Genomic DNA, 18,714 nt, shown 5'->3' with positions numbered 1-18,714 from the left:
ACATAGCTGTGGCTGGGGCATTTAGTACACTGGATGAGGTATACCACATGTTGTGATAGGCATGCGTAGGACCCATGGATCTTAAAAGGTGTGTTGTGGGGGGGGGGGGTTGTTGCTCATTGTAGCAGTGCAGATATGTCTGCAGGTTTTGCATCTGTTGTTCTGGCAGGGTCTGGTACCACTTTGAGTTTTGGCGTCCTGGTCTGTGAGGAGCTTGGTTCTGATTATGAGCTTGGAAAGACTGTTTGAAGGCCAGAAGAGGGGGTTCAGGAAAGATTTCTTTCAGGATGGGGTCTCCATCAATATGGTTGTAGGTGTTTGATGATACCCCATATAGGTTCCAGTGTGGGTGGTAGGTGACAGCTAGGGGTGTGCGGTTGGAGGGGGTTTATTTCTATATTGAAGCAGGTTCTCTCAAGGCATTTGGATGGCCTGTTCATACTTCTACTATATTGTAGAGTGTCCTTGTTTGGTGAAGGTAGTATTGAGTGTGTTAAGTTTTATATCCTGGACTTTTTCCTCTGAGCATATTATGTGGAATTTGAATGCTTGGGTGTAGATAACCGATTTCTTGGTGTGTTTGGGGTGGTAGGTGTCGTGATCCATGGGTGTCTTGTATATAGTTGTCTGTTGGATTCCACTGTTGAAGTTGATGCTAGTGTGGCAGTGTTCCAGAGAGAGTTTAATGGACAGGTGGTGGTGGTTCAAGTTGTGTGGAAATCTATGAGGGAGTTTGTCATTTGTCCATAGGGTGAAAATACGTTGATCTGTCTCAGGCATATCATTGGTTTCATGGTGTGTTTGTCCAGAAATTCTTCTTCAAGGTGACCCATAAAAGGTTGGCATATTGAAGAGTCATCCTAGTACCCATGGCTGTTCCCATGGTTTGGACAAAGTGTTTTGTTGTTGAATGTAAAATTGTTATGGGTGAGGATGAAATGGATGTTCGGCAATGTGTTTGGAGTGGATATCTGAGGGTTGTCCATTGTCTTGTAAATATTTGAGGCAGGCATTTATGCCATCATTGTGAGGTGTATAGGGAAGTGACATCCATCGTGGCAAGAATGGTGTTCTGAGAGAGGTTGTTACTGATGCAAAGTTTATGGAGGAAATCAGTTGCCTCTTGGAGGAAGCTGGCCCTTTGTATGGTGAGTAGTTTGAGGATAGTTTCTGTGAGTCCTAATATTTCTTCAGTAAGAGTGCTGTGGCCACATGTGATGGTTTGCTTGGAAAGCATGCAGAAGGACTGTGGGGTGGGTTTGTGTGGGATGAGTTTGTAGAGTTCCTCTTGGAGTTATTTGAGGAAGGATTTGATGGTATCCTTAAATTCCTGCGTAAATTGTGGTGTGGGGACTTCTTTGAGTTCTTTATAGTAGGTGGTGTCAGCGTTGTCAGTTGGCCTCATTAACATAGTCATCATGGTTGAGGACTACAGTGGTGCCCCCCTTTGTCTGCTGGTTTGATGGCTATCTGGTGGTTAGATTTCAGGGACTGTATAGCTGTCCTCTTGGCGGTAGAGAGATTGTGATGTTTGTTAAGGATTTCACAGCCAGTTTTTTTCCTGAAGCAATCAATGGAATGATCAAGAATGTGAATGTGGTTTCATCCACACTGTTAAACTAAAAACTACAGTATTAAAACAGATTGCAAAATTAAAATCACAGATGGTCAACAAATGGGAAGGGGCCTGATTCTGAGCTTACTTGCGACAGTTTTTGCCTGTGTAAGTCCTTTGCCATCAGTGGAGTTTTGTCAGATTTATGCTGATGGAAATGCAGTCAAAATCAGGCCTAACATTCCAACAGAAAGCTTCATTGTACAAATCTGGGTTTTTATCCTTATTGTTGTTGTATTGTATTGCTAGTTTAGTTAAATGTATATCTTTATATATAATGTGCATGTTGTAAGGTGTGTACTATAAAGCAGTGGCTCTCAACCTTTTCGGACTACTATAACCCTTTCAAGAGTATGATTTGTCTTCTGTACCCACAAGTTTCACCTCACTTAAAAACTTACAAAATCAGACATAAAAATTAAACAAGAAAAAAGGGTCATAGCACACTATTACTGGAAAAATTGCTTACTTTCTCACTTTTATTACATAATTATAAAATAAATCAACTGGAATAGGAATATTATACATACATTTCAGTGTATAGTATACAGAGCAGTATAAACAAATCATTGTCTATGAATAGGGCTGTCGAGCACTTAAAAAAATTAAATGCGATTAAATGCGCTATTAAACAATAATAGAATACCATTTAAATATTTTGGACGTTTTCTACATTTACAAATATATTTATCTTAATTACAGCACAGAGTACAAATAGTACAGTGCTCACTTTATATTTCTTTTTGATTACAAATATTTGCACTGTAAAAAAACAAAAGAAATAGTCTTTTTCAATTCCCCCATTGCAAGTACTGTAGTGCAATCTCTTTATCATGAAAGTTGAACTTACAAATGTAGAATTATGTACAAAAAAACCTGCATTCAAAAATAAAACAATGTAAAACTTTAGAGCCTACAAGTCCACTCAGTCCTACTTCTTGTTGAGCCAATCGCTCAGACAAACAAGTTTGTTTACATTTAAGGGCGATAACGCTGTCTCTATTATGGTGTCTTTTAAGAATTTCCATTCAGCTTGCAGGGATTTTACTTTTGGTGCTGTACCTTTTAATTTCTGTTTAACTAACCTCCTCATTTTTGTGTAGTTCCCCTTTCGGAACTACTTCTGCATTGGAGTGTTGCTCTTCTAAGACATCTGAAAGCATGGTCCACACCTCATCCTTCTCAGATTTTGGAAGGCACTTCAGATTCTTAAATCTTGGATCGAGTGCTGTATCTGTCCTTAGAAATCTCACATTGGTACTGACAAGGCTGAATCCTCACTCTGGAACTTCGAGTGCAGAAGGTGGGGGCCCACAAGGATTTTAAAAATGAATACTCGCCACTCCAGGCTTGTATTACACTCCCACGGTTACAGCTTTTCTCTGACCTTGGCTTGGTAAATGCTGCCACCATCCAAATGCAAAAAAAACCCTTGAACCCAGGAAGGAGCACTTGGGATTTCCTCCCTGTGGGGTACCCTCAAGCCCTTTCACCCTCCCTCCAGGAAAGACCTGAGAAAGCAAACAAAGGAAATTAGCTGTTACCACCAGTTAATTAAACAACATGCACAAACCTCTTAGGACACCAGAAATCCAATCCTGTTCTTTAAAAAGGTAAATTTTATTAAAAACAAAAAGGAAGAAAATACATCTGGAACTTAGGCTTTTGCTAGATTTTAAAAGAGCAATTCCAAAAATTAAGCACCCAAAATAGCTTTCTTGGGGGTTCATCTTAAAGGCTACAAGCAAACAAAAGCATCTGGGGCTAGCACAGAGGAGATCCACAAGCCAAAATAAAGAAATAAACCTGATAGAGTCTATCTAAACATTTCCTGTCCCAATAATTCCTTCTAGGTATGGAAGATAATTTTCATACCTGGTTCAAACCTTACACATCATTCCTGCTTATAGCATTGCTGCTCCATGTCCCTGCAGCCCAGAGAGAACAACAGACAAAGGGAAAGTTTGTTTCCCAATTTTAAAAAGTTCAACCTTCTCATTGGCTCTTTTGGTCAGGTGCTCACTTCCTTTTCTTTACCTGGGGGACTTTTAACCCTTTACAGGTAAAGCAAGCAGAGAACAGCTACCAAGAGGGATTTTACAGCTAGCTGGCTGTTTGGGTGCCCATAAAAGGGAGCCAGCCCCCCCCCCTTCATTTATCACAAGTACGTTCTTTGCATTTTGTCAAATCTGCAGTGAAAGTGTTCTTAAAATGAACAACGTACTGGGTCATCATCTGAGGCTGCTATAACATGAAATATATGGCAGAATGCGAATAAAACAGGGCAGGGGACATACAATTCTTCCCCAGGAGCTGAGTAACAAATTTAATTAACACATTATTTTTTTAACAAGCATCATCAGCATGGAAGCATGTTCTCTGGCCGAAGCATGAAGGGGCATATGAATGTTTAGCATATCTGGCACGTAAATACCTTGCAATGCCGGCTACAAAAGTGCCATGGGACTCCTGTTCTCACTTTCAGGTGACATTGTAAATAAGAAGCGGGTAGCATTATCTCCCATAAAAGTAAACAAACTTGTTTGTCTTAGTGGTTGGCTGAACAAGAAGTAGGACTGAGTGGACTTGTAGGCTCTAAAGTTTTACACTGTCTTGTTTTTCAGTGCAGTTATGTAACAACAAAAAAAGCTACATTTGTAAGTTGCACTGTCACAATAAAGAGATTGCACTACAGTACTTGTATGAGGGAACTGAAAATTTTTTTCTTTTTATCATTTTTACAGTGCAAATATTTGTAATAAAAATAATCATATAAATTGAGCATTGTACACTTTGTATTCTGCATTGTAATTGAAGTTAATATATTTGAAAATGTAGAAAAACATCCGAAAATATTTAATAAATGTTAAATGGGGTTCTATTGTTTAACAGAGTGATTAAAACTGTGAATAATCATAATTAATTGTTTTAATCACAATTAATTTTTGGGTTAATTGCCTGAGTTAATTGCGATTAATTGACAGCCCTATCTATGAAATTTTAGTTTGTACTGACTTTGCCACTGCTTTTTATGTAGCCTGTTGTAAGACTAGGATACAGCTCTATGCCTGGTTTCGAAGGAATAAGAACCTATAGAGATCAAATACATTTAAAATTTTAATTAAAGTTTCCGTTTTTCCACAAAATTGGGCAGTGTTGCCCATCACCACTAACACTGTCACGTTTCCTCAGTTATTTTGGAACAAACCCCACAGCTTTTAGTTGTTTGTACTAGCTTTATTTGTTGTTAGTGTTTTAGGAAGAAAAGAAAGCAAAGAAGTCACTTTGGAAAGGTGGAGACAAGAAAAGAAGTGGGAATAGATAGGTTTCTTTTTATTGCTGTGTCTATTTTCACAAAAGAGATTAAACTACCTGCCAGTACCTAGCATCGCAGGCTCTACAGCAAACCCTCTGGACAAATTTTGACAGGCTCCTGCTCTAGGCATAGGGAATCTCTTTCACATCCTGAACCATCTCTGGCTGGCCTGGCACGTGATGGACCACCCAAACTGGCTCCCACTGTCCTCAGTAAGTATCAGGCAGAGAGGGGAGAATACTGGGGAAAATACTTCTAAACATGTTTTGATAGTGTATAAAACAGATGAGGATCACTCTTCTCTGGTAGGAGATAGCACAGGTGCTATTCCCTGAGACACACAGAGAGGTTGTGTCTAAATTCATTAATGTTTGTAAAGTGCTTTGAGATCCTCAGATGAGAAAACACTAAAATGCAAAATATTAATTTTTTTTAAATTGCTATTTAATCTTTATAAACACACATGAACTTTCCATTCAAGTGCTAACAAATCTTCTTCATAATCTATATTTGTTTCCTTTAAAAGACCTATTTGGGATTGGTTAACCTTTTATGATTAGCTCTGTATTAATTTTGTTTACAATGAGTATTGCCCCCTGCCTTCATGATTTATGTAAGTTTTTTTTATCCCTGTTTTATTCAGGTGTGAGCTAAGACCCAGAGATCTTAAATGACTTTATATGATTTCATTTTGAGTAGCAGAACAGAAACAGAATCTGGGACACCTGCCTGCCGGTTCTCTGTTCTAACCAGGCATTGGAATCATCAAGTACACATCATTCACTCAGCATCCTGGCATGTGCATGTTAATATGTTCCACCATCTCATTTTACAATTCCCTGGTAGGAGGAGAAGCTACTTCGACATAGCTCACCCTACCTGGCTCCCTTGAGGGGAGAGAAGAACCTTTTATCCGCCTCCATCTTGCCTTTCTCAAGTTTACAAACCTCAGCAGATACTTATTAACCTATGTCCTTAACTGCTGCGTGCAAACTGTAACAGCACTTATTACAAAGTAATAGTAAAGTTGTTTGTAAGGCTTTACACAAGTCTCTGGAAATCACCCATCACAGAACTTCTATTCTAGAACTGTGATTTGCCACTTCTTATTCTTAAATTAATTTTATTATTTATTGAACTTGATGCTGTGCAAACATCATAAACAAAGACACGATCTCTGCCCCATGGAAAGTTCAGCTCTCTCTGCTCTGGAAAGTCTCTGCTAAGGCTCTGTGGACATTGCAGACAGAGGTTTGTAAGCTTGAATGCTGTAGTTTGATTCACAGGAGCTGGAAGTGAACCTGCCTCTGCACAGTCTAGTCTGACAGGCTTGGTTCTCCAAGGAGAACCTTAACACTCAACAATTTTCCATCCCCCGAAGAAATCTGTCTGTTACCCACCTAAGGAGTCCCCTACTCCCCTTCCCTTCTTTAGCTCAATAGGAATCTCTGGACAATCTGCACAAGTATTCTCAGGACCCCTTGATAAAATCAGCTTCATTTAGAAAGAAGGATCCAAAGTCTGGGTCCCAAGATTCTCTGGGGTGGGGAAGACCAACTGGGAGGAGGGAGGCTTATGTTTGCTGAACTGTTGTAAGCGTGGTATGAGATTTGTGTCAACAAATGTGTTGGGTGTGTCAACCCCACACCCAATAGACCTGTGCAAATAATTCACAGCAAGTAGTTTTAATATAATGAAATTAGCCTCCTTTTTGCTTGTGGAATGTCTGTGAACAGATTCTGATTTCTTTGAACACATTATTTATTTGAATTTCTTTTTAATTTCTTTTTAAACTCTCTTTGGCTAGTGAAGAGTTTTGCGGATATTTGATATCCACTATTTGAGCTGTGTTTTTTGGTTGCAGTTTTTCCGTTAAATCCCATGGTATTGGTTCATTTCCCTGACTGAATGAGTGTGCAAGCCAAATACTTTCCTATACTAATCAAAATTTGGTTTCTGTGAATATTCACAAAGGAGACTTTGAAATTCTCTTTTATTCACCATTTGCACCAGAAAAGATCAATTGAAAAAATATCCATGAAAAGTGAACACAAAAGGAGCATAAGTGTAGCTTAAGCAAATTAATTTAGAAATTTTTAGCAAGTGTTATTACTTTTAGCAGTACTGTATTTGCCCAACTCCACACCCAAAAATCATTGCAAGTGGATTTGAGGTTTAAGACAAATATTTTCCCCAATTTGAATCACTTGGTACATAGATGAGCAAAGTAAGCAATAAACATTTTATGGACTAAAGCTAGAGCAGTGGGTCTCCTCTGTAGCTCCGCTAGATCAGAACTACTGTTTACCCCTAGAGCTTTCCGTCAGTCAGATGCAGCATGGTGATAGTACTATACACACAATTTTAACACAGCAGTACAAAATAGACTACACTTCTCTATGTAGAGCTGTATGTTGTATATGTGTCAGTCTCTTGACTGGAGAAGCATACTTCTGAGTTTCTCCTGAGAAACCTGCCTCCCACCATCGCCCAATCTGAGAAAAGCGAAATAGACAGGCAGGGCAGAGGGAGAGGATAAGAGAGAGGGAGACGCTATTACATAAGTGAATCTGTCTTAGAGGATCCCACTCTTGAATTTTTATTTCTATTGAAGATTTATTAAAAGTCATTGTGTATTAGGAGATTCAGTGGGCTAGTTTACTAGCCTTTTATGTCTGGATGCGTAAATCCAAATCCTGTAGGAGTACGTCTACACTGCAGTGTGGGGTGGCATTCCCACACTAGCTTTAATCTAGCTAGAATGGCTAACAATAGCAATGAAGACATGGTGGCCTGGGCTTCAGTGGGGACTCTGGGTGTGTACTCTAATTGCTAGATCATGCTGAATCCTGTACCACCACATCGTTACAGCTATTTTTAACTGTGCTAGCTAGATTAAAGCTAGTACGTGGATATGCCAACCCATGCTGCAGTCACACTTCAGATTGCATTGCAGACATATCCTAAGGGGTTACAACATGAGATTGGTGGCTTCACCCCAGTCATCATTTGTCCACTGTATGATTCAGCAAGGTTGTTTTTCTCTGCTTAAGAGAGGCCAAGGACAGGAATAGCAGGAATATTGCAGGTGCATTGACAAAACGATTTTGAATTGGAAAACTTGCACAGCACAAAATTAGGGGCTAGACATTTGACTACTATTGGCCTTTGTCACGATAGCTGACCTTTGACAATAAAAAAAATACCTGACCAAAGTTTGTCATTGGTTTAAAGTCATGCTAATGACTACGGCCAAGTTGAAAATAGAAACATACCACAGCCGTTACTATCTACTACAGATAGGCTCAAGCTGCAAAACTCACATGTGGATTTTAAATCTCTAAAACTGGAGAGTGATTCTATGCAGGTGTTGGGCTCAAACAGGTACAGAAAAAGAAGTCAGCCTTGAATTTACATCTAGAAGCTGATTCCTAACCCCTGTACACTCAAAGTTCAGAGGTGTTTAAATCCAGGGGTTTTTTTGAGCCTATCTCAGCTATTGTCTTTCTATTTTATATATAGGATTTTTAAACTTGATGAAAAATTTAGGGTAGAATCATAGAACCCTGGCATTAGAAGGGACCACAAGGGTCATCTAGTCTAACCCCTTGCCAAGATGCAGGATTTGTTGGGTCTAAACTATCCAAGACTGGTGGCTACGCAGATTCCCATACCTGAGCCATTCCATTTAGGTGACAGATCTAAGATGACAGAACAGGAGTAATGGTCTCAAGTTGCAATGGGGGAGGTTTAGATTGGATATTAGGAAAAACTTTTTCACTAAGAGGGTGGTGAAACACTGGAATGCGTTACCTAGGGAGGTGGTAGAATCTCCTTCCTTAGAGGTTTTTAAGGTCAGGCTTGACAAAGCCCTGGCTGGGATGATTTAACTGGGAATTGGTCCTGCTTCGAGCAGGGGGTTGGACTAGATGACCTTCTGGGGTCCCTTCCAACCCTGATATTCTATGATTCTATGATTCTAAGGAACTATCCCAAACTGGGGTGTCAGATGAGGTTTTGGAACTGTTTAATTTAACAGTAATAAATCACTACAACCAGATGGTATGTAACTGTGGTATGTATCCTATCACTTAAATCAGCCTCTGTACCAGATGACTGTTTTAAAACAAAAAGAGGCAATCCTGGCAGTTAGAGGCTGATGAGCCTAACTTCAGTACCAGACAAATTGGTTGAAACTGTAGTAAAGAACGGAATTATCAGTCACATGGATGAACACGATATAGTGGGGAAGAGTCAGCACATCTTTTGTAAAGAGAAATCATGCCTCACCAATCTATTAGAATTCTTCAGAGAGGTCAACGAGCATGTGGTCAAGGGTGATCCAGTCGATATATTGTACTGGGATTTTCAGAAAGCCTTTGTCAAGGTCCTTCACCAAAGGCTCTTAAGCAAAGTCAGCAGTTGTGGGATAAGTGGGAAGGTTCTCTTGTGGATCAATACCTGATTAAAAGATAGGAAACAAGGAGTAGGAATTAATGGTTAGTTTTCACAAAGGGATCCCCCATGGGATCTATACTGGGACCTATGTTATTCAACATACTCATCAACAATCTGGAAAAGGGGGTAAACTGTGAGGTGGTGAAATTTGCAGACAGTACAGAATTAGTAAATAGTTAAGTCCAATGCTGACTGCAAAGATTTTAAAAAGGAACCTCACAAAACAGTGTGGTTGAGAGACAAAATGGTAGATGTAGTTCAGTGTTGATAAGTAAGGCTAAGATTTTGTCACAGATATTTTTAGTAAAAGTCATGGACAGGCCACGGGCAATAAAGAAAAATTAAAGGAAGCCATGACCTATCCATGACTTTTACTAAAAATATCTGTGACAAAATGGGGATCTGCGAGTCCCCTCACAGCCTGCAGTGGAGCTAGGAGCTCTAGAGGCCCCCACCGTGGGTTGGGTGTTGGAGCTCCAGGGTCCTCTGCTGCCCATGGCTAGGAGTTGCAGGGGCCTGCTGCCTGCAGCAGCTAGGGGCTGTGGGGTACCCCAGCCACCCGCAGCTCAGGGGGCCCACGGCTGCCAGGAGCTGCAGGGTTCCCCCGTTGCCCACAGCTTGGGGGCTCCCCTGCTGCCCACAATAGTGGGGAGCTCAGGGGTTCCCTCGCCACAGCAGCAGCTGGGAGCTCGGCGGTTCCCCCTCAGTGATGGCTGGGAGCTGCAGGGCTCCCCCACTGCCTGCAGCTGGGGGGCCCCCACTGTCTGCTGCCCGCAGCTTCTGACCGCTGCAGGCTGAAGTCATGGAAGTTGCTGGAAGTCACGGATTCCATGACTTCGGCGACATCCGTGACATCAATAAGGCTACGATTTAAAGTGTAAAGTAATACATATTGGAAAAAATCCCAGCTATACATACAAAACAACGGAATGTAAATTAGCTGTTACCATGATCTTGGAGTCGTCATGGATAGTTTCCTGAAAACATCCACTCAGTGTGCAGTGGCCGTCAAGCAAGCTAACAGTGTTAGGAACATTTGGAAAGGGATACATAGTAAAACAGAAAATATCATAATGCCACAATATAAATTCATGGTGTGCCCACTTCTGAAATACTTCGTGCAGTTCTGGTCAGCCCATCTCAAAAAAGATACATTAACATTGGGAAAAGTACAGATCAGAGCAACAAAAATGTTTAGGCATATGGATTAAAAAGATTGGGATGGTTCATCTTATAAAAGAGATGACTAAGGGGGGTTATGACAGAGGTCTATAAAATCATGAAGTGTGTGGAGAAAGTGAAGAGGGAAGTGTTATTTACCCCTTCAGATAACACAAGAACTAGGAATCACCTAATGAAATTAATAGGCAGCCCATTTAAAACAAACACAAGAAAGTATTACTTCACTCAATGCCCAGCCTACCTGTGGAACTTGTTGCCATGGGATGATGTGAAGGACTAAAGTATAGCTGGGGTCAAAAAAGAATTGGGTAAATTCATGGCAGATAGGTTCATCAATGGCTGTTAGCCAAGAATGGTCAGGAACACCATCCCGTGCTCTGGGTGTCGCTACACCTCCAATTGCCAGAAGCTGGGACTGCATGATGGGACGGTTCACTCAAAATTGCCCTGTTCTGTTCATTCCCTCTGAAGCATCTGGCATGGGCCACTGTTGGAAGTCAGGATACTGGACTAGATGAACCATTGGTCTGACCCAGTTTGGCCATTCTTATGTTCTTATATTCTGTACCCTCCCAGTTCTCTCAGTACACTGAATTCTATAAGTCAGGAATAGGGTATGATACAATGTATATGCTATGGCTATATAATATCACTCTTCTGCATCTCCAGTGTAGTTTATGTGAATATTTAATTTTCTGTTAGCATTTTATGTGACTGAAAATAACTAATCTATTCAAAAAGTACAAGGAGTCCAGTGGCACCTTAACAGATTTATTTGGGCATAAGCTTTCGTGGGTAAAAAAGCACTTTTTCAGTGGTTTTTTACCCACAAAAGCTGATGCCCAAATAAATCTGTTAGTCTTTAAGGTGCCACTGGACTCCTTGTTGTTTTTGTGGATACAGACTAACACGGCTACCCCCTGATACTAATCTGTTCAAGATATGGCACTAGATAGAAACTGTTGATCAATGATATTCACTCTCGTCATAGAAACTGGCTTTAAAATGCAAATGTTTTCCTTATTTCTAAAGTTATTTTTATCATTACCAAAGTAATTACTCTATATTTACCTTAAACTATTACATAATATTTAACGAAGTAAGAAAGAGATAATGAATAGAAGAAACTCCTTTGCATTCCTGCTTCTGAACACTGCATCATTGCCTCCTTATTTAAATTTGCCTTAGTATTTTTAAAACATCTACTCTGGTGATATGTTCACCACATGGCTCAGATTTCCATGTAATTTAAAGGAGTACAATGCAGCTGGGAATCTGTATTTCTCTCCCATTACATTTTTTTGGACCATCACAAAAATATTGCTGTTTGTGTGGTCGGGGGGAGGGGAGAGAAAAGCGTAGGGTAGATGTATTATTTGGTTACTTATGAGCACCATCCAGTGTTTCCTAAAGATATCATTGACTTTGTGCTTATGCACTATAGATGGGCCTAGTCCAGAATCTCAAATCTGACTCCATCCCCCTAGATTAAAGAGGGCTAAGATTCAAATCCATGATCCGAAACACCCACCAAGGTTTTGGTGCTAGGTTAGCTCCAAAACCACAAGTAACCTATTTTTAGTCCCAGTTTGGATGTGGTCCAATATGACAGAAATCATACCAAATTAGTTAATCCTACACCATCTGTGCTAGTTTGGGCCAAAATCTCACAAGAATAATTTCAGATTTCTGTGCTTCCAAATTCTAGTCCTGCTCTGCCTTCAGCTCAAACTCCAAACCCTGATGTAAGCCTAGTAGAGATATGTGCATTTGTAACCCTTCTGCCCATCAGAGTTGGCAGCAACAAGGGCCGGGTTCAATATCTAGGGGATCCATTCCAATAACACAATGCAAACCGGCTCAAGCCCCCACCCAGTGACCTGGGACAAATATATACCACCCCCGCTGGGCACCTCCAAGAGGCAATACTTCCCCTCTCGCAAGCACATAGTCTGAGTGTAGCAAAAAGCCTTTTAATAACAGAGAGAAACAATGTGGCATTATGTTGGGGAAACACCACCAACAGGATTCATAACACAACCCATGAGCAAAAAAAACCACCCCAAGCAAATTGGGGCATGCCCCTTTCCCTCGGGTTCTTGAGTCCCAGCACCCAAACGTCTCTTGAGTCCAGCAATCCACAAATCACCCAAAGTCCAAAAAGTCCAGCCCCAGAGTTCAAAAGTTCATCTGCATAGTGTTACTCCCCAGTCTGGCTAAAATGTGCCTGTGTGTGGGGGCAAGGGGCACCTTACGTGTCCTGAAGCTGACTGCCCCACAGGGCTCTGCTCTGCTACGCTGTCTCACGAACGGCTCTGCTCCACCACGACCGGCTCTGCTCTGCACTGCTCGCCGTCTCACAAACAGCTCTGCTCAGCTCGCCGTCTCACAAACACACCGCTGTCTCACAAACGGCTCCACTCCACCACGACCGGCTCTGCTCTGCACCGCTCGCTGTCTCAAGAACAGCTCTGCTCAGCTCGCTGTCTCATGAATGGCTCCGCTCTGCACAGCTCGCCGTCTCACGACCACACCGCTGTCTCACAGACAGCTCCGCTCCACCACGACCGGCTCCACTCCGCACAGCTCGCCGTCTCACGAACAGTTCTGCTCAGCTCGCCCTCTCACAAACACACCGCTGCACTCTAGATCTTCCGGCTCCCCACTACTTGACACAGTGCTCAGTGGTTTCAGCTCTTAGTGATTTCAGCTCATAGTAGTGGGGGCCTTAGTGCTGGTGCACCTTAAGGCCAAAGTGAATGCAGCACAGTACCTGTAGCAAGACTCTTAATAGACCCAAAATTAGCTCTGACATTCCACAGTGGAGAGAGACAGAGGTGCAATTGGTGCTTCAGGCCCTCACAACAGGGCCCACACCACCAGGTACTAATACCTGTCTCAAGTCTCTCTCAATTCACACAGTTTTGGAACCCATGACCCTTGCCTAGCGAGTGCTACTTAGTTGATGGTGAGTCCCTCCATCATAGCAAAAGGCCAAGTACAGTTCCAAGCACAGTTCCCATAATCAGGGTAATAACAATTTATTCTTCCTGCCCCAATAACAGAGACACTGGGGATCCCACAGCAGCCGAAGTGACCATTTGGGCAGCTATGGCCTCAGTCTAGGCGGCGTGGGTGTGCCTATGCAAATGAGATCAGCCCCTGAAGTTTTTTTTCCACAACTTGCCACACCTCACCACCAGATGTCAGGGTGGAGCTCATCCTGACACTGCTTACACATTGTCTCTTCTTCCTGGTTACTCGTGAATCATTTTCATAAACTCAAATGCTCTTATACTGTCGTTGTTTAGTTCCCCAATTAAAAAAATAAACACAAATTATAACTTGTAAAAACTCACCTTTGTTACAATAGGAAAAAAATGAAGGAAACTTATTTTTCATTTCTCAGGGTTTTTTTATACATCATTCATGTGCACATTCATACTCCACTCATAACATTATAGCACTGACAAAACATGAAAATAGCTCCATTTAGCACAGTCATAATGAATGACTACTATTTAACTATGTCTATTTTTCAGATATTTTTACAGTGTCATCAATTTAAAAAAACATTTTGCATAAGTTTGTTTTCCCAGATATTTCATATGGCCAAAAAAAATACTTTGTCATCAGAACTTTGTGAAGCTTTTGGGATGGTATTTGAATGTTGATACAACACAAAACTCAGGTGATATTTACAAGTCTAGACCTTGATTGATGTGAGGCTGGTTTAATTTTCTGATTTGGGTGACAACTTTGTGAAACTTGGGTTTGCGGGTGGGTTTGTTTGTTTTTTGCCCCCCAGAGTTTCAGCTGGAAGGTGGGGAACGTTCTTCAGTTTGGGCACTTTTTAGCTTTCACAGAATTTTTTTTAAACCTGTATTGGGGAGGGGGATAGAGAAACTTTAAAATATAAAAATAAAAACTTGTCAGGTGTCTGATGAATTCAATATAACAACCTAGACAGATAGCTTTGCTTTGGGGTTTTGGATTCATTCAAACCCAATATTCCAAACAAAACACAGGTATGAACCTCCCACAAAGCAAAACCAGGAAAAAATCTTGAACAAACCCTTGCAGACCAAAAGAACTGAGTTCACTATTCAACCTAATCACTAATCCTGGTCCCTATAAAAACAGTTGTTAAACAATAATTTATATTGATGTCCAGTCAGGCAAAATCGATTCTTCTGCTGTTTGGGGAATGTGATGTCTGAGACTTTCCTGCTGTGCCTTGTCGAGCTAAAGAGATAGTGTTCCTAACTGTCCTTCCATTTGTTCAGCATTATACAGTATCCTATGTAATTTATGCTGTTCTCATTATTATGAAATAGGATTTAGAACATTCCCATGAAAATTAAAACAAAGTTACATTAGTGTTCTAGACTGCAGGCCAGACTCTCAGCTAGTGAAAATGGGCATAGTTCCTGAACTGTGGATTAGTAGAGGAATTCTGTAACAGACAGAAGCCCAAACACTGGGCAGGATTCTTTGATGCACCAGCAGAGAAATCCCCTTTCACCAGGGAACTCCCAGCGGGCACAAAGATTTAGCTGCATCCTGCATCAGCATCTTACCCTCCTCACATGAAGGAGGCATATTAGGAGGGTGAAGGTGGATGTGCAAGGGCAGGCTGGGGGTCGGAAAGGACACAGCAGAGCAGAGCTCTGCTGTGTCTGATTCTCTACTGCCATGGGGTTACTTAGGGACCTTATTCCAGTGGTATAAATTAGAGCAACTCCTCAACTGCTCTAACTTACACTGGGGCTGGGCACTGCAAGATTAGGGAGGTACAGCCATCTCCTTTGTGGCTTCTCCTGTTCCACGTACTGAGTGGCATTCAGCTGCAAAGGAAAATCTATCCCATACGCTTTGAAATATCTTGACAGAGACAGAGATCTCTTTATGTTACTAAACGCAGCATTTGCATAGTTCTCTCATTCACAAAACACCTTCCACAGGCCATCTGTCCTTCTTATTTATATTCTCCCATTATTTAACAAACCTAGTTTAGTGGCAGTCCTGCAGAGGCTTTATTCTCAGATATATGCACTATAGCTTTTTACCACTTATTATCCCTAAGTTACATCTACTGCTCTCAATCTGGTACTTTTAACAGGAAATACTTGATTCCAAGAGGTGGCTCATTCTGTAGCACCATAGCCTGTCTGTCTGTCTCTGCCTCTGATCCTGCCCTCTCCTGTAGTGGACTCTGCCATTTTCCCCACCCGTCCCCATACACCAGTTGCCTCCTTTCCAGTCATTCTCAAAGCCTCCCTTTCACATCTTCTTCTCTTCTAATATTAGGTCTACCTGATATTTCTCTTCTTACACCAAGTTGCTGGGATCTACTAGACCTGGTTGAAATGTTCCACATTCTGAATTTTTGACCAAAAATGTTAAATTTGATTTTGATGAAAATTTGCATTGAAAATGTTGGAGTTTGGAGGGTTGTTGCCCTGCTGTATGATCTGCCATTCACCTGATACCCCTTTCTGTGTCCCTTATGCAGGCAGAATTCCAATTGACATCAAATAAGAGCTTTGCCTCAGCAAGGACTGAAGGAATTCATCCAAAATGAAAGAAATGTCAACTTAGATATTGCAAACTAATCCACTGACATCAGTAGGTCTCTACAGGTATAAGGACTTGTCTGTGCAGATTGCTTTGCAGGGTTAGTGTCTCTGGGATTAGTTCTGCCCTCAGATACACAGATGCAACTAGGTTTGAAGGCAGTGGCAGATTCATCCATGGAACTGGGTAGAACTGGGCCCTAAGTTTACATTATTAAACGCAATTGCTTCAAATAACACATTAAACATTTCCCCTCTGCCTGTTCAGCTTGTAAGGACATGTTTATGGTCTGTGAGTGCAATGAAATACCCTAAATTTTTCATCAAGTTTAAAAATCCTATATATAAAATAGAAAGACAATAGCTGAGATAGGCCCAAAACAAACCCCTGGATTTAAACATCTCTGAATTTTGAGTGTACAGGGGTTAGGAATCAGCTTCTAGATGTAAATTCAAGGCTGACTTCTTTTTCGGTACCTATCGAAACACGGTTCTGACAGGCAGCTATTGCAACATGTGTAATATTTCCTATTTGACCATAATTTAGAACTAAAGCTCATATCCCTGCACTGCATAAGATGATGGGGAAAAGGCTATAAAGGTATAACTCAGAATCAAAATACATTTTCTTCCCTTACAGTATTGATCCATGTCTAGAAGGACTAGACAATACATTTTATCTGTTTTTCATCTCTGCCACCTTAGGGCTATTCCTGAGGGGAAGCAGTTGGAGTCAGCCTTCTTACAAAACATTCGGGAAGGGGAAACTATTTCACATGCACATGTAACTCTCCTGGGGCACTCCGATAGTATGGTGATGGTCACAATATAAATGGCCGAACAGCTAACTAGATAGGACCCTACTGCAAACTTACACTTGCTTCCACATGCTTTGTGAATGTAGAGTGTTAAAAAAATCCGATAATACTAAAAAATAAGCCGTTGTTCTGTAATGATATTTGTTCATGTCTACTGAGCATTTCTAAAAAGAGTAGCAGTCATAAGATTGGCTCAAAACCCACCCCCCTCACAACACCCCAAACCAACCCCATATCCACAAAACTCCAAGCAGAGAAGTGCAAAACATTTCCTTTTTTATCCTTTTTTTTCCTTCTTCTTCTTTTTGGCTTCTATTTCTGGACTCTTTAGTGTGGGAGTGGGAGGTACATTTATGAAACAGTAAATGGGCATAATTGGTGGTGTGTGCTTTTTCTACTGTACTATAACAATGCATGGAACTGGAATTATGTAAGAACTGAAGACACAGTATTTCCTTTTGATAAAACTTTTTGTTTTTAAGCACCAAACATTTTTTCCTCCACAAAATAAAACTGAAGATAAGAAAAAACCGAGAAAGGGTCTGTAAACAATCCAAGATATAGATAATCAAACGTATCAGTCTATTATTGCACATCAGGACCATTAAGTATACACAACTAGTGTAGGACAGCATTAATCATAGGGCTACAAAGCAAAACATCTCTCAAAATCTTCTGACTTTTATCTTGAACAGAATATTATATTTCCTTGGTTAATAAATTCATGTCATGGTGCCATTCTGCAATGAGCAACTTGTTTAGCGATTTCCAGTTTCTAAGCATGGTTTCTTGGCCCCTGCAAAATACCTCAACAAAATCTGAATTTGAGACTTGCTTCAGCTCTTCACAAGTTTGAAACCATGCAGCACAAAGATCTTTTGGCCTACAGGGTTATCCCTTCTTAATATTAGTGATGGGCCTGTACCAAAATCCTGAATCTGAAAGTCTAAAGTTCAGATGTGTTAAAATCCATATCGTGATTGCAGTTTCACAGCTGGTCACTCCTCCTCTCTATGGGACCAAATCAAAATCCTGGATCTGAACACCTTTGAACTTTTGGGTGTTCAAAAATCCAGACGAACATTTTATGGCTCAGGTCCATCTCTACTTAAAAGTATATTTACTCACCTTCCAACCTTTACCCAGTACCCAGGGGCATTAAGACAATTTTACAAGAATCGTAACATTCCTTTCTTCTCTGTTGCTTCAGCAGAGCTCCAGCACTTGTATCCTTACATTTGCCAAGTTGTATCCTCAGTTGCATGTGTATGTGTGCCCCACTGAAGAACTTGCCCCCAAGTGTTTAATGCTGCACATTCAAGATGTGAAGGTTCTTTCATATTTGTGTTTCTAGCAATATGAGACTAGTCAGCATAATGCCTACTTTAGTGGAAGGGTCTCCAAAGTCTTAATGTAGATGTCCAGTGTTTCTTTAGTAGGATCTGATTAGTAAAATACGTTATTCACAGAACCACATAAAAACGTAGAGATGTAAAATAGCTATCAAGTCCATCCCTGCTTAACACAGTATTCCCTACAATAACAAATAAAATAAAATAAAAGTTTAATTAGAAATATCTATGATTCTTATTCATAATCTGTTGCCACTAGGAGCTGTCTTTCTGTTTAACTGCTGGATGCTTCAAACTATGCACAGTTTAAACAAGTAACTCTAAGATTTTCTCTTAACAAAAGGATTCTCTATCATCAATAGCTCCTGCCTCTGCAAATTATAGTTGTCATTGAATG

At 40.8% G+C, this 18,714-nt stretch overlaps 1 protein-coding gene across 4 annotated transcripts in view; it reads left to right on the top strand.

Moving 5' to 3' along the window:
* CRACD (capping protein inhibiting regulator of actin dynamics) overlaps positions 1-18,714 on the top strand; it is a 213,943-nt gene that overhangs the window by 142,429 nt on the left and 52,800 nt on the right. The gene's annotated exons all lie outside the window — the stretch shown is intronic.

The sequence above is a fragment of the Natator depressus genome, chromosome 4 (genome assembly GCF_965152275.1).
Source record: "Natator depressus isolate rNatDep1 chromosome 4, rNatDep2.hap1, whole genome shotgun sequence".
Lineage (NCBI taxonomy): Eukaryota > Metazoa > Chordata > Testudines > Cheloniidae > Natator > Natator depressus.
This window is presented reverse-complemented; position numbering and strand designations above follow the sequence as displayed.